This window comes from Thermobia domestica, chromosome 10, assembly GCF_964235325.1.
Source record: "Thermobia domestica chromosome 10, izTheDome1.hap1.1, whole genome shotgun sequence".
NCBI classification, from domain to species: domain Eukaryota; kingdom Metazoa; phylum Arthropoda; class Insecta; order Zygentoma; family Lepismatidae; genus Thermobia; species Thermobia domestica.
Window position 1 is genome coordinate 51,808,000 of NC_137463.1, and position 15,797 is coordinate 51,823,796.

A 15,797-nucleotide genomic window follows, 5' to 3' on the forward strand; every position below is an offset into this window, starting at 1 on the left:
TTTTCTTTCCTTAGTGGACGTGGATTTTACCTGACGCACATTAAACTTATTTCTAGGCTTAATCGTATCATTGAAACTAGAACTATTTTCTTTCTGCGGTTGCAACTTAGTCAGATGGCAAATTAAGTCATCTACTGATTTAGGTGTTACTATCTTTAAGAATCCAAATCTCTCGTCAGGAATTGCATCTAAGACAATGTCCACTATTTCTATCTCTGTAGGATTGCTGACTGCATTTTGATATCTACCTATTAAATTCCACACGTAATTGATTAACGACCCATGCCTAGATTTATCATATTTCTCGTTCTTTAGCTGTTTCAACTCCCAACGCTCCTTATAATCTGAGCAGAAATTTTGTGTGAAACACTGGGCAAAATCATAAAAATTATTTATTCGGTTTTCCGCCGAAAGAAACCAGATCTTAGCTGCTCCAGTTAAAGTTTGATTTAATACGAACATTAAATCTCGTTTTTCTGTAATTTGAAAATAATCCAGGCTTTGCTCTAGATCTCTTAAATAATTTCTAGCGGACTCCTTACTAGAATTTCCTGAAAATTGTGGAAAAGCTCTTAAATCACTAGCTTTAAGTCTAGGAACTGTCTCTGAAATTCCACTGACTCCGTCTGTTCTACAACTATTGGGAATCATGGCATGATACGGATTTTGGAAATAAGGATTATTATTACTATGATAATCTTCCATTGGCATTCTGAAACTATCATTCTTACTTACGTTCCTTTCATCTACGAAACGTGAAAATTGCGGTTGAAATTTATCAGATAACTGATTAAAACAAGTATTGAAGGTAGGGAAAACTGTCTGTTTAAGTGTCGAAGTTTTAACTGCATTACTTGTAGGAATTTCTTTAATCTCATCCTCATTCTCTGAGTGATTATCTCCCCCCATGAAAACAAATGGATCTTGGCTATACATATCAAAATTTGTTCGTTTGCGTTTTACCGATCGAGCATGATTCGTCTCGCGTGTATTCAAATTATCTGAGTCTTTTGCCTTATTAACATCTACCTCTTCCAGTCTATCCTCTAGCTTGGACATACGCTCTTCCAAACTAGCGGATTTCACCTCTCCGGATTGAATCGCTCTTTCTATCCTACTTAAGTCGGTCTTATGCTTAGTAACATCCCGAATTAGATTCGATACCGGTTCTTTCCATTTCTGATCGGCATTAAGTACATCTTTCACTATGTCTGTTATCTGATTTACCCTAGTATCTAATATTGTCATTCTATCGCTAGTCTCTTTTACAGTGTTCTTTAATTTATCTATTACCGAACTATGAGAAATTAATTCGGCATTCACACTATCAAATTGTACATCAAACTGAGATAAGGCTTCCGTGGTATTCTTTTGTACAGTTTGAACCCGCTCAATCAAATCAGAATGTACTTTGTCTATTTTCTTATGTACTTCCCCTTTAAAATTGTTGAAATCCTTTTGTAACTTTTCCATACCCATTTTACATTCACTTTGTCCCTGTAACATTTGATTCTCTAACCTAGCTTGACTTTGTTCGATTTTATTATTTACATTTTGTTCCAGTTTGTCTACCTGTTCTTTCATTCCTTTTTCTAATTCAGTTTGTGCTATTCCTATTTCCGCCAGTTTATTCATCAACACCTGAAAAGCATCACCATCAATAGTGAAATTACCAGTGTTTTGGCGTACTTTATCACTACCTCCTTCAGAAGATACAATACTTTCTGTATTAACAGTTACATTAGTTGAAGTAGGATTTCCGTTCACTGTCGCCACTAAACCTAGCATATTTTCTGAATCCACATAAGATTCATTCTCAGTATTGTCGTCGCTAATAGGTGCCGCTTTTTCTCTACAAAACTCACAAAACCAAATTAAATTTCCAGCCCTGTACTTGTCAAACTCTTCATCACTAATAACAATACAAGTACTGTGATAAGCACTTGAACAGCTTTTGCACTCAAGCACCGAATCATCCCTTTTATTATCGGAACAGCACTTTAATGCTATTTCTTCGTTAACTTTAGCTTTCCTAGTACGTCGCATTGTGTTATTCAATACGCACACTAAGAAAATATCTAAAACATTAAATGTCGTAAAAAAAACTTCAGCTTGCTAAATTCAAGTTCTTCACTTTACTAACACTAGCTTTGTTAAGCTTTATTTCATGCAAACACAGCCTATCCCGCTTCCAAGAACCCAACCTAAAACCTGCTACTTCGCAATATTTACCTGCATTTGATCTTGGCTGACTTCTTTCTGTATCTAATAATAACAACAATAGAGCACAGCATCATAAGATATGAGACGATCCTGGCTAAAGGGGAGCCACTTATTGTAGTAGACACTTTCTACTATCGAAAAATAATACTAATAATTGATTACAAGAAATAGGTCGCCAGCGGCAACGGAAAATAACTACCGCAAAAGGAAAATAATTGTGCTATCTGACTACATAAAAAAATAAGACAAAATTGATTACAATGTTCAATTACCTATCTAGGCACTCTCACATCTTAGTGGGTACTCTATAGCTGTTTAAGAAAGTCAATTTGTTATATATAACTGAATCAATGCTGTTTAAGAAATAATATAATTCTTTTTTTTTTCAAATATTTTATTATGACAGTCGAAATTCATTAAAATCAGTAAATTCTGCTCTTGCTACTTCATAACAGAAGTTACAGAAATTATGTTTATAGATTTTCAAAAGGGAAAAATAAATGAGATTTTTAAGCATGCACAATTTTCAAGAGATTTAAAATTATTCCAAAATAATGTAGTCGAAACACAGAACAATTATGTCTTTTGATACAATATTCAAAATTCATAGAATTTACGTATTATTCAATTGTACAGATAATCATGTGAGCAAGAAGTAAAATTTATACTAATTATAGGTACAGATTTACTTTGCAGTGGCCATTAAATTATTAACAACATGTTTCATACATACCTTTAGGAAAATTGTCTTAGGTTGTCATAATTCTTTTCTTTAATAAATTATTCATTCTTAATACATTAAAAATTAATTACATTTTTATTTCACGAAGAAATTCTTCATTTATTCTTATTGTTTTTTATAAACACAATTATATCAATAAAATAATCGTAGGCCACATATCTTGCAAAGTTCATATTTTTACCGGTAATCAGAAATAGAAAGAAATATTATTATCGAAGAATTATTCTGCTATTTAGATTTGATAAGGAAAAACATTAAGCAAAAGAGAACTGCGATTCGAAACCGTAAGAAATGATTGACCGTATGTATTTGCCGTATCATTAACATTTCAGGTAATTTGGAATACGATCCTGATTTGAAATCAAACGACATTCAAAAATCAACTAGTAAATACTCATGCTCTTAAGATATATTTTACAGAAAATTTTGAAATAGCCAAGATCTCTCTGTTTCACATCGCTTATTAGGTTAGTTTAACTAATCAAAACCATACTGTAAAATTCGTACTACAGAATTATTCGGATGTACTATTACGAAATATGCAGGTAATCGGTATTAGGTTTGAAAGCGGGAGGCTGTAAATTTCTTTACACGAGCATTGTGTTCACTATGCAAATATCAGGAAAACATACTGTAAATGTATTTTCCATATTTGAAGAAAAGTATACTGTCAACACCACCGATAATTATCAACCATTAAAATGTAATTAAGTAACTTCTTAATATCAATGCTTCTATTGTTCTAATCTTACCGTTAAAGATGGATCATACGTAGAACACTCAGTCACTTAGTTTATCTCGTCATACTGTGAAAATTGTCAAATATTAGGCAATAACTTATGCCTAAAATAAGGAGACACTTCTTCAACACGTATATATATGTATTTATATCAAAGTCGAAGCTAAAATGGGAAAAATTCAATTTTTCCACATACCGTTAAAACTTAAGTGTCTGATCCATTTAAAATATGCTGAATTAGTCGGTAATCCTAAACGCAATATTTACTAATTCTGGTGCTAAAGGGGTTACAACTGTATAAACAAAGGAACGCCCACTGCAACATATGGAATATGGTTAATTAAATAATTTCATATTTTATTTAGTTCGAGAGGTTGATTTAGCTGTTATAAATAAAAATTAGTTACGAAATTATATAAATAATTCTTTCAAAATAGAGAAAATTAATTAGTCTGCAAAAAAATTGGTAAATTAAATCTAAATGAATTTGAATTGATTGTATCCTACTTCTGGGATGGTATTAAATCACATGACGTCATAACAGGAAAAATAAAAAAATTATTTTAAATGAAATAAAACTAATAGTAAAAGCAATTGTGGGAAAGCGAATAACCATGAGGTTAGCCACACCACTGAGGCCGAGTTGAAATTGTGCAAGGAGACTCACTAAGAAACTGGGTAAACTAAATGAATGTCACTAGTGGGATCGCATGATCGATATTGAAATGTGGCCAATGTGTGTGTTGATATCGACATGTAACTAATGGACAAATGTCAACATGTCCCATTACTGAGGAAACTAGGAAAAAAACGTTGTGTTATCTGTTATTACATCTGGTGCAGTTTTTGGTAGGACGTAACTAGAACACGATTGTATGAATGCTCCTCTTTGTTTGTGATATTGTCCTTCAGTCGACAAATATGAAAAGAAATCCCTTAATCCATGGTTCAAATTCTGATAGAGTGTGAAAATAACAAAAATAACAAAATTGTATCATGTCTCACGTCTTCTGGGACATATGACGTACTCGAAATATAGAAAAACACCTCCAGAAATTCGTATCTTACACACAGTGCACATGGCAAGACAAAGACAAAAATGAACCAATTTGGCACATGTAGCACTACTGCTGGAACACCATACATATGGAAAATAAAACGACATGAGAAATAGACGCGTCCAAAAGCTCTGATTATTTACAACTGTGCAGTAGGAGTAACAAAATGAAACACACAAGCATGTCAGGAGGCTGTACAAGAGCGCTTGCCAAACAAAGTGGGTACCTCTCAAAGAAATGAATACAGAGAAAGTGAGGCTCCCTCGAAGCCTCAGGGCTAGAGCGCTCGCTTTCGCTAGCATAGTAGCAGTTTCCAATTCTACTAGGAGCCCACGGCCTCAGATTCAAGCCCCGATTAGTTATATTCCAATTTTTCGCACGTGGGACGGTGTCCCATCAGTAGTGGGACATGTTGACATTTGTCTATTAGCTACATGTCGGTATCAACGCACACATTGGCCACATTTCAATTTCGATCATGCGATCCCACTAGTGGCATTCATTTAGTTTACGCAGTTTCTTAGTGAGTCCCCTTGCACAATTTCAACTTGGCCTCAGTTGTTGCATCCCTATTGGTATTCAACTGTGCAGATTATATTGCATCTGATTGATGGAATATTATTGGTGAATTGGCAATGGCTTTCATGTTCTTGACGCTAATTCTTACATTTCCGACGCATTGCACTCATGTTTACTTAGTATGAGTGCATTTCTGGCCATTTCTCGTTACGTGTTTCCACACATGTGAATCACCCTACTTCATCTTTTGTGCTCTAACGACACTCCAGATGTCTTTCTAGAGCAGTTGAGTACAAATTTGCTACACTTAATACTCAGAACATCACCGATGGTCAGCATCCGTACCTGGCGATTATGCAACCACACACAACGGAAAAGAAGGTGTCCGCCATTTTGGATTTGTTCCAGATATCGACTTAATTCAAACGAATTATTGTTACCTGGTAAAAACCCTATCAATTCATATCCATTTAGACCAATTTTCATTTGGCAGATTATCCGGGACTCCCTACGTTCCTTTGGGGAATCCCTTGCGCGTGCATGGTAGGATTGTAAAACATGCAAAATTCAATACAGCAGGTATGACTTCTTCAGTAAATTTTTTACCCGCCCTCTTTACGTTGGATAGTTTCCGAACTATTAGCGTCCGAAAGTCATTTTCCCACGCTTTCGGAACCTTGTAGATCCGAAACTATGTCAGATAGCCGAAAGTTCAAGAGAACTTTTTTTCTTGCCTGAGTGGCAGGAGACACCTCCCAAGAGTTGTAACACTTATTTTGCAACACCCGATATATATCCATTTAGACCAATTTTCATTTGGCAGATTATCCGGGACTCCCTACGTTCCTTTGGGGAATCCCTTGCGCGTGCATGGTAGGATTGTAAAACATGCAAAATTCAATACAGCAGGTATGACTTCTTCGGTAAATTTTTTACCCGCCCTCTTTACGTTGGATAGTTTCCGAACTATTAGCGTGTGTGTGTGTGTGTGTGTGTGTGTATTTCGCTAGCAAGAAAAATTCTTAAATCAATGGCTTTTAATTTTACTTTTTAGTTTTTTGATCTGCGGTAAAAAAAAACCCTTTTTTATTGTATATATTTTTCAAACAACTCAAAAAGAGAGGTGATCTTATTTATATATACACATATGCACCGAACAAGTGCGTAAATTTTGAGCAGCGACAAATATATTAAAGAACTTAACATTTGAAACTTCCGTTCGTTATTATTAAAGTCTAGCAGAATACCCGTTCTTCGCACGGGAAGAATACGTTTCATTTTGGGTATAAAGAGCACCAAATCTGTCACCAATGATCTTAGGGACCCCAAAAACTATGAATGTTACACTAGTATCAGTCATTCTCAATTACTTTTACATGTCACCCGCCCCTTTTAGGACTACTAATGGGGGCTGAATTTGGATTTAAACTTCATTGCAAGGGTCACTGTTCATCTCAGCCACCCCGAAAACTATGGATTCAATATCGATATCGGCCATTTTTATATATCCACCACTTCTCTTTCCCACAAGTTGCAGCCCTAAATTTGGATTTAAACAGCATCGGAAATGTTAATGTTCACCTCAGGATCCCAAAAACCATGGATTCGACACTAATACCGGCCATTATCAGTCATTTTTATATATCTCCCAACCCCCAAATTGCGGGCCTGAATTTGGATTTAAACGGCATCAGAAGTGTTAATGTTCATCACAGCAATCCCACAAACTATGGATTCGAGACTAATATAGGTTATTTTTGATCATTTGTATATATATATATATATATATATATATATATATATATATATATATATATATATATATATATATATATATATATATACATATATATATCCCTCGTAGCCCCAAGGTTAAAAAATTACGTTAAGCACCAAGGTGGGGTGCAAGCACACCCCATATTAAAATATTTATTTCTTATTTAACGCAGTGTCCAAGCTTCGTATTTTGGGTTATGTCGGACAGAAGGGGGCCAAAACTAGTAAAAACAGAACGTTTACAGAAAGAATGAGTTCATATTATGAAAGGGTAATTGATTTGTGAGTAATTTGTGAAGTACAATTGAAAACACAATTTGGAAAGTGTTATATGTAATTAAAAATAACTCAAGACTTCAAAATAGCTACGTACATATTTCGTTGCGAATATCATATCAATGGTGAAAAATGTCTTTCGTAAAACAAACTTAACCTAACCTAACCTTACCTTAACTAACTTAATCTACTCAAAGCTAACATGAATAACCTCAACTAACGCAATCTAACCAAAATTAGCTAATAATTGCTTCAAAAAATAATTTTTGGCAAAACATTCTGGGCTCCTTCTGTCCGACATATGCCCATATTTTTATTTGGAATTAACAAACACAATCATTTAACATATTTAGTATGTTTTTATTGTGTTTAGGTAATTATATTCTCCGGGAAACTTATCATAAAATCTTGTCATCTAGTCATCTAATACGTACTCACTCTCTTGGATCTTTTAGGTCGTTGAATAACCTGGTAAAAATGGTCAATATTTTTTTCTGTGTTTCGTTTTACACAAAGGCAATTTTCTCCTGTGATTCCTTTGTACAAGGGCTAATACATAGTACTATAAATTTGACCCTTCTACACAGAAAAAGAAACTGGAGAAAATATTGACTGTTTCACCATGTTATTCACCTCGAATATCAATACCAATACAATGATGTTGCTTTCCTTGCAACTTGATTGTATTCAGAGTTTGCAAAAATGTTCCTTGATTGGTAAAAATGCACTTATGTCCTTAGTTATAATACACAAGTAATGAAAATAACTTATAATTTGAGTCAAAAAAGTTGGTAGTCTTTCTGAAGAATTACGTACATCTTTCTTCACCCTCCGTACGTATGTTGCAAGTTTTCTTCGATACCACAGTACTGTGTTCTGTGCAAACAAACTTCATGCATTTTGTACATGTTGTGCGAACTTTTCTGTCTTTCTTTCTCGGGCACAAGTGACATCTCCACTAGGAAGCAGACGTTCTTGGAATGTCCTCTTCTCCAGGCCTCTTTAGTTGAGCAGTTGGATCCTAGTATTTCATGAAGCTCAACACTGTATAATTGAGACCCACAGGATTTTGTTTTCGTTTTTCAATTTGAGACAAAAGCAACATTTTCCCTAACGACAAGAGGAATATTCTGCGCCTGTCCTTTCTCTGTAACTCCCACTCGGGGGAATTTTGTCACCCAAACTGCGAAAGCATTTATAGCGCCAATGTCTAACATATTGGAGAATATTGTCATAGGCTATCGCTTGGTTTTCCTTTTGGTAGAAAATTCTTTGCACATTTTGTCGATTGTATCGACGCCTCCCTTTGTATCATTGTAATGAAGGATTACTTCGGGCTTCCTTTCCAAACCTTCAGATATCTTCGCGTCGTGATGTTCCGTTCATAGAAGAACAGCAGCTCGATTCTTGGCTGGTACATACGACACAAGTGTATGTTTCTCAGTGAAGCCAAATACACTTGAGTATATTTCTCGTCGTGTGTTTGGTAAAAACTCCGACGGAATGTCAGTTTTGTTTTTTCTTATAGTCCCACACAATGTGAGGTTCTTCTCCAATAGGCCAAACAAATGTTTTCGGCCAATTGCTTGCTTGTGAAGAAATTATCTGTTGTTATGCCATAACCACCTTGCAGATGGCTTACAAGGTCTTGAACGACTCGTTTCCCTTGATCTTTCTCTGCCTTCTCTGCTATCTTTCTAGCATAAAGTTGTATATTGTGTACATACAGGATTTCGTTGTCAGCAAGCACCCAGTGTTTTAGGCCATATTTATCTGGCTTATTCTTCATATACACTCTAAACGGAGCCTTCCCCCTAAACCCTACAAGTTGTTCATCAACACACAGATGTGGTCCCGGATTCATGTTTTTCCTGCAATTCTCAGCAAATATTTCAAAAATGTCCTTTACAGGACCATTTTTTTTTTGTCTACAGCTCGTCGTTCTTCCCTTGTTTCTAAATTGTCAAATCGAAAAAAAGATGGCAAAGCTACAAATCTGTTCTTTGACATTGTCGCTGGAAATATCGGTCGACAATATGCAAGATCACTCGTCCACAACATTTTGACTGCTTTTTTGTTAGCTTTCAAAGCTCCTGCAGTAATCTACAAACAAATGTAAGCCGTTATTTCTGTCCTCTCTGATGGTTGCCAGGTACGAATGTTTTCAAGGTGATGTTCGTTCCATTTATCAAATACTGAAACTGCCTTTCTGTTTGTCTCAATCACAATAATATAAATAATTTGATCTGAAATAAAAAGCTTAAATGATTCATCCATTTGAGTCACGGAAGCACTGTTTTCTGTAAGGCCACGTTTCTGGTGTAATACGTTATGCGGTTTTTGTCTTCTCTGTGTAAACGGCTCCCTAAACCACTTCTCACCAGATTTTGCTGTCATAAAACTGCTAATATGGGCTGTATGTTCACCTTCACTGTCACTAGATGATCCACAAAGCATGTCAGCATGATTCTGAAAGTGCAAACACTGGATCGTGGTAGTCCTCGTAGTCAAGGTATCTCACGATTTCATTTTCTGTGAGACTACAACCCGATGCACGAGCAGTTGAAGCAACTGGGCTTCGTTTTTGTTTTTGAGACATCACAACGCACGGTTCAAAGTCAAGTACTAACCTTCAGCACTGAGCACTAAACAGCAAAAGAATACAACTTTGTCAAATGCGGCAAAAGACAAAAAGCACATTACACAGCAGTGACATTTATGGTTAAAACAATTGAATTAGATCAAAGTCGAACAAAACACTATCGCCAAGCGTTACTATATAATAGCGTTCACAAAATCAGCACTGTTATCAGTGTTTGCAACTCAGAAATCTCAAAAGTTAAGAAATAAAAACAACAAACCTTATGCACCAACGGGTGGTGCAGCTGCATCCCACTAACAAAACTAAATATTCCACGTCTAATTCTTTGCTGAAATGTTCTGAAAGTTTTCTCAAAGAAACGTGACACTTACAAAAGCAATGTCCTAAATGCATACATTTCTGGCAAAACATACAAAGGAATTGTGCATAAAAAATTGAAATTAGGGTGCACGCACACCTCCCTTGGGGCTACGAGGGCTATATATAACAGCATTAGAAGTGTAACTGTTCGTGCCATCGATCAGAAAAACCATGGATTCAGCACTAATATCAGTCATTTTCGATATTTATTTTATATATCACTGCCTTCCCCCTCCTTGAAGTTTCGGCGTTGAATCTGGATTTAAACTGGATTGGAAATGTCACTGTTCATCTCAACGGCCCTCAAAGCTATGGTGTCACAGTAATATTGATCATTTTGCATAATTTTAGCATCATTTTTATATACTTCCCCTTCCCCTAATTTGCGGGGATAAATTTGGATCTAAACGGCATCGGAAGTGTTACTGTTCATCTCAGCAACCTCGAAAACTATGGATTTGACACTAATATTGGTCATTTTCGATCATTTTATATATCTCCCATCCCTTTCCTGCAAGTAGCTGTGCTGAATTGGAATTTAGACTGTTCATCTCAGCAGCGCCGAAAATTATGCGTTCGACACAAAGATCTGTTCCACACTTCCTTCCTCCAAGTTCGACCTTCAAAGTGAAATGGTAAAATATATACCAGGCCCGAACCTCATTTATGTTAAAATTTTTTATTGATATCAGTCTGGTGGTTCAAGATTTGTTAAGTTATATATATAGTGTACTTCATTTGTATATATTGTATATAGATAATTTGTCACCCTAGAAAACAGATATTAGTTTACAAACAAAATTTTATACGTAAAGTTTATATTAAAGTTTGTATTTTAATATTAAATATTAGTAATTATGTGTTTTAGTGCATGAGTATTAGTTAAATTTGCCTACTGCTATCTCTTTTATGAAGTAATTTGGTTAAAATTAACTAAATTTCACCAGATCAAAGAGCACATTAAGAACTCAGTTTCATTCAAGAGCCCAATTTGTGGCAACAGAAACTCTTCATGATGGTAGATGTGTATGGAATTCTAAAAGCTCTGTAATTAATGCACAACCAGAAGTAAACGACTATAAGGCACATACGGAAAGAAATGAGTGCAAACTATTAATTTTTATGAATAATTTCTACAGTTTTATTTTCGAATGCTTCTTTTTTAAATATTCACAATATTGAAATTTCTCAACTTACATTTTTCACGCGTTCGAAAAGAACAACAGTTCCATTACTAACCTAATACAAAGATTTTTGTTATTTTCCCAATTTTTCCAAACTTTCCGGAAAGAAACCGGAAAAACGGTTTTTTTACTAGCAGGTTCAAAATTTCCGGAAATTTTACAACAGTAGTTGTGCACATGTGGCAAGTGCTCTGTGGTTTTATGATAACCTCGCTATCAATAAGAAATCAAATATTTTAATCGAGCTCTGCAGGAATACATACAAAATGCTGGTAATCGTGTGAACAACGGTGGAAATGAAGGTGAAATGCTGGAGGTTGCAGTTCAAGAATAATGAGATGTCAGATGCAGAACAAATATTTATTGGAGAAGACGACACAGCAAATTAATGACTGGGAAACTAAATGGAAAATCTTACTGGTAAATTCGATTAACACCGACCTCGGATTCGAAATTAGCTACCTGAAAAGCCAAAACCTATCTCTGATTTTTTTTTCAAATTTTTCCGACGGTGTTTCAAGTTTGACTTCGAAATTACATTGTCGAGTCAAGAAAATAACATAGTCGGATCCAGATACTCAAAAAACATTTATGTACTTATGTTCAAATTCTTGCAACATTTCCTCTCGATTTGAAATCCAAATGACCTTGAACCTGACGTTAGTGTATAACTGACCTCGGATTGGAATCAGCGACCCCAAAAACCCTAGTATACACTAGTGAGATTCGTTCATACTTCATAGATAAATTATAGACTTTATTATTGTTTTCAGTTTACGAGGAAGCGTATATCTTTAACTGACGATAATTGCCAGTGGACTATCAAAAACGTGGATTTTCGGGCTTCGTGCCCATTGAGACTTTTGATCAGGGGACGAAAATACATACTACAATATTAGCCAATTTAACGGAAACTGATTTCCATAAGCTCTGTGCGGGGTCCTTTGTATGTCTTAAAACTGGATTACCCTAAAATGTTGCAACAATCACTGTGGTCTTAAAATGATTTTTCAGTTCTGTTTTAGCATGAAAAACTTCAGTTGAACTCTAATAGGTGGACATTACTCTCCGAGTTTAATATTAATAATTAAGAGATTCCAATAATTTTTAAAGAAACCTTTTCAGTATAACGTCCCACAATTATGCCCTTTAGACTAAGGGGACGATGACTAAAGCAAAAAACTGATAATGGAAGAATAGGTTGAACGAGTATGTAGGATGAAACAGGAGTACTCCACGAACTCCAACGGACAAGATGTTGTCCGCCAGAAACTTATGTGGCTGGGAATTGAACCAGATGTAAGCGTTTTTAGACTTAGAAACCGTGCCTCTCTTTTTAGAACTGAAGTTTGTAATACAGAAGTAAAATATCAAGATTGGTATTTTTTAGTATAAAAACATACAGGGTTATTTTCACCATAACTAGAGAAACAACACTGATACTTGTTTCCTATAATTTTTATTATTTAAAAATATTGTGATATTCTTGCAAAGTTTGCAAAATTTTATCTCTGCTGGAACAAGGAGTAAAACTTTGTTTTATAGACTGTACACCTATATAAGACACTCATATGGTGAAAATTTCAACCTTGATATTTGACTATGGACGAAGTGATTAATTTCCTAAAATTACATGGATAACGCAAATTTCCATATGTTTCTAATGTAAATAAGGTAACTGCAGTCTAAAATTACATGGATAACGCAAATTTCCATATGTTTCTAATGTGAATAACGTAACTGCAGGTCTATACGCCAGTGCAGTTACGCCAGTGCAGTGTGTACAAAAATCAGAGATGGTAAAACGGGTGTCGAGAGGTTTTTTTGCGCGCTGTAAGTCATATTAAGAGATTTTAATTTCTTAAGTTCCATTTTGTTTAATTCAAATGATGTATGATATTCAATTTGTGTATTTTAAATGATGTTATATGTACTATTTTGACAAGTTTATGAGGCCAAAAGGTGTTTCAAATTATGTTTAATTTATATAATGTAATTATGTAAGCTGGAAATTATTTAATTCTACCTATTTTTTGTATTGCAATTTTTGCATAATAACTTTATTTATTTCAAGATTGGTATTATGTATTATTTGACAAAACTATACTTCCACACTCTATCACTACGCCGTTAAAAATACCCTTATATTTATTTGACTTGGTGTTGCGTTTGTGATTCTCCAAATGTACTAGTGTTTTAGGGTTATTTACAAAAAGCTTCGGAGTAGTTCATTCCGCTTCTATGAAGAGATTTCCCACTACGAGGAATTTCTTCGGGAAGCTCTTTCGCCCTTCTGTATTGCTGTCGGTTGTTATCTAGTGTAATTTGCGATAACATATTATTGCTTATTATTATTTTAACCTCTATTTTTTAATGCAGTTTACTTTCTTGTGGTTAGCTTATGTCTGTGAGAATTTTCTCTGTGGGCTTAGGTGCAGTGAGGGTTTTGTTTTTCTAATAAGATTATGTCCACGACCTTCATAAATATGTTTATCCTTTGTTGCAGAAGTAATAAGAAACGAATTGTTGCTACCTGTAAAGCAGATTACATGTATTATGAAGTTTCTGCAATACAGAATAAATAAAGTGTTATTATGAAAAGTCACATGATTTACTCACAAGGAACATCTTATATTGATAGTTGCATTGCCCAATCAAACAATATACAATCGGTAGAGGAGTGAAGAAAATTGAGAAATACGAAGTTTTACGGGCCGACACCCCAAACCACAGTAGATACAGAGGAAAGAAGGATCTAGAATTATGAGAAGATAGCAATGCAAAAGATACACTGACACAGAAAGAACTTCAAAATGATTAAAGTAATCAAAATGACATTTACACAACACTATAGTAAGCAAACATTGTACCCACAGACATGCTCAATAACATTTTATGTAGTGCAGTGTTGCAAGTTGAGTACAAATTGAAGTTCTCAAGCGACTCTCTACTCATAGGGACCAACATATTCCGGAGCGTTTTATCAATAGTAACACTGGCTACCAACAATGTGTGAGATCATACAATATTACGTGCATCAGAAAGGTGAGCCTGCTAATCAATTGTCAATCCAAGCGCATACATCATTTCCGTTTTGTGTGTTGTGTTTGATACTATTCTGATTTTCTACTTGGGCAAAACTGCTTCGACACTGTGCTTCGTCCCTTATTTCGTATTTCGTATTTTTGATTATATTCTTGTTTTTGGTCTCATATATTCGTTTAACCAGTTCGAATCGTGTACTGTATGCACTCTTACAGATCTAAGGTTGATGTAGGCCTATCCTCAAACGTTGGCAACACTGTAAATCAAAATGTCACAGGTATGGTTCTACTCATAATTAGATTCGCTAGATGTTATAATTTTTGTTCAATGCCATTTAACAAAACTTCATTTTGTGCTCAGTTGGCAACAGTGCATTACATAAGATGTTATTGAGCATGTATGTGGGTACAATGTATGGCTACTATACTGTTGTGTAAATGTAATTTTGACTGCTTTAATCATTTTGAAGTTCTTTCTGTGTCACTGTATCTTTTGCATTGCTATCTCCACATGATTCTAGATCCTTCTTTCATCTGTATCTCCTGTGTGTCTGTGTGTCGGCAATTAAAACTTTGGATTTCTTACTTTTCTTCACTCCTCTATCGATTGTACATTGTTTGATTGGGCAATGCTACTATCAATATAAGATGTTCGCTTGTCAGAATAACTGTTGTATTGCGAGTTCAAGTTATTTTCAAATCAATTAATAAAGTCATGTTTCATTTTAAATATAATATCCTACGACTCTTTTTTAAAATCCTATTTAACATAGGCATTTGACGGTACGTAGGTAAATCAAATATGAACGAGCTTTGATTGACTAAGCATCGGAACTGGTAGTTGGGTGCGGTTGGGCAGATGCAGTCGGTATGTGGGGCTGCCGAAAGTCAGGAACCATAACAGCCGGCTTGATGCATGCTTCCTTTAGTAGCCCTCAGGTGGAGCTCTTAACGCGAAGAGCAGATCCGTTTTAAATATCTGTTATACTCATGACGTCACGATAGGAGCATGTGAGTGTTCTATAACAAGAATTACTAGGAACCTCTGTGTCGAATTTTCACGAGAAAATAGCTGAAACGATTGAATTGAATTTTTGAATATATTTTGCACCAGACTCGAACCAGTTTTACGTAATGTCATTTTTATTGAAATGGGTACACTAACGTGGGACAAAGAGGGTTCAAATTGTATCCCAAAAATAAAATACCTTACCAGCACTCCTAGAAAGAGAGTTTAAACTCGGTACACAAACTGTTAATTAGAAATAAGCATC